The sequence below is a fragment of the Colobus angolensis genome, unplaced genomic scaffold, assembly GCF_000951035.1.
Source record: "Colobus angolensis palliatus isolate OR3802 unplaced genomic scaffold, Cang.pa_1.0 Scaffold145, whole genome shotgun sequence".
Classification (NCBI taxonomy): Eukaryota; Metazoa; Chordata; class Mammalia; order Primates; family Cercopithecidae; genus Colobus; species Colobus angolensis.
The window spans coordinates 2,493,900-2,496,083 of record NW_012114544.1 but is presented as its reverse complement, the minus strand read 5'-3'; positions in this window follow the sequence as shown (position 1 = coordinate 2,496,083).

The window sequence follows — 2,184 nt, the reverse complement described above, 5'->3', positions numbered from 1 at the left end:
CTTATCCAGGCAACCTCAGGGCAAAATTGTATCCCCAGTATACTACTACAGCTGATGCTCTCTTGAAAGCACCACTTCCTGACTGGAAGTCAACCAACTCAAGCCATTACAGCAACTCATAAAAGAGCAACCCTGTTCCAAGAAAGGAGAAAACAAGAGCTAATTCCACTGGCTATAGCATCCTGGCAAACCAGAGGTCCTGAGTCTGCCCATGGGAAAACTTCACTCCTAGCACAACCAGCATTCAGGAAAACCAGCATACTAAACAAAACTACAACCAAGGACCCACACAGAGTCTGCTTCACTCCCCTGTTACCTACACTGGAACAGGTGATGGTATCCATGGCTAAGAGACCTGAAAGCTGATCACATTACAGTACTCTGCAGACATTCCCCAGTACATGCCCAGAGCCTGGTAGTTCTGCTGGGTGGCTAGACCCAGAAGATCAATAACAACCACTGCAGTCCAGCTCTCAGGAAGCCCCATCCCTAGGGGGAAAGGGGAGAGTACCACATCAAGGGATCAACCTATGAGACAAAAGAATCTGAATAGCAGCCTTTGAGCCCCAGATCTTTCCTCTGACATAGTCTACCCATATGAGAAGGAACCAGTAAAATAATTCTGGTAATATTAAAAAGCAAGGTTCTCTAACATTCCCAAAAGATTATATTAGCTCACCAGCAAATCCAAACCAAGAAGCAATCTCTGAATTACCAGATAAATAATTTAGAAGGTTGATTATTAAGCTACTGAAGGAGGCACCAAAGAAAGATGAAAACCAACTTAAAGAAACTTAAGGCCGGGCGTGGTGGCTCAAGCCTGTAATCCCAGCACTTTGGGAGGCCGAGGCGGGCGGATCACGAGGTCAGGAGATCGAGACCATCCTGGCTAACATGGTGAAACCCCGTCTCTACTAAAAAATACAAAAAACTAGCCAGGGGAGGTGGCAGTCGCCTGTAGTCCCAGCTACTCGGGAGGCTGAGGCAGGAGAATGGCGTGAACCCGGGAGGCGGAGCTTGCAGTGAGCTGAGATCTGGCCACTGCACTCCCGCCTGGGCCACAGAGCGAGACTCCGTTTCAAAAAAAAAAAAAAAAAGAAACTTAAAAAATAATACATGATATGAAAGAAAAAAAATCTCAAAAGAAATAGATAGCATAAGGAAAAAAATTACAACTTCTGAAAATGAAAGACACACTTAGGGAAATGCAAAGTACAATGGAAAGTTTCAACAATAGAAGAAAGTACTTTAGAGCTCAAAGGCAAGGCTTTTGAAATAACCCAATCTGACAATGACACAGAGTAAAGAATTTTTAAAACATGAATGAAGCTGCCAAGAAGTGTGAGATTATGTTCAACAACTGAACCTCAGAATAATTGGTGTTCCTGAGGAAGAAGAGAAATCTAAAAGTTTGGAAAACTTATTTGAGAGAATAATCAAGGAAAACTTCCCTGGCCTTGCTAAAGATCTAGACATCCACATACAAGAAACTCAAAGAATACCCAGGAAATATACTGCAAAAGATCATCATTTAAGTGCATAGTCATCAGGTTATCTAAAGTCAAGATGAAGGAAAGAATCTTAAGAGCTGTGAGGCAAAAGCACCAGGTAACCTATAAAAGAAAACCTATCACACCAACAGCAGATTTCTCAACAGAAACCCTACAAGTTATAAGGGATTGGGGTCCTATCTTTAGCCTCATGAAACAAAATAATTATCAGCCACGAATTTTGTATCCAGTTAAACTAAGTTTCATAAACTAAGGAAAGATAGTCTTTTTCAGACAAAAAAATGCTGAGAGAATTCACCACTACCAAGCCAGCACTAAAAGAGCTGCTAAACAAAACTTCAAAATACACCAAAATAAAACCTTAATAGTACCTCACATCTCAATACTAATGTTGAATGTAAATGGCCTAAATGCTCCATTTAAAACACACAGAACGGCAGAGTGGGTAAGAATTCACCAACCAGGTATCTGCTGTCTTCAAGAGACTCACCTAACACACAAAGACTCATATAAACTTAAGGTAAAGGGGTGGCAAAAGATATTCTATGCAAATGGACACCAAAAGCAAGCAGGGGTAGCTATTCTTATATCAGACAAAACAGACCTTAAAGCAACAACAGTTGAAAAAGACAAAGAGGGATATTATATAATGATAAAGGAACTAGCACAACAG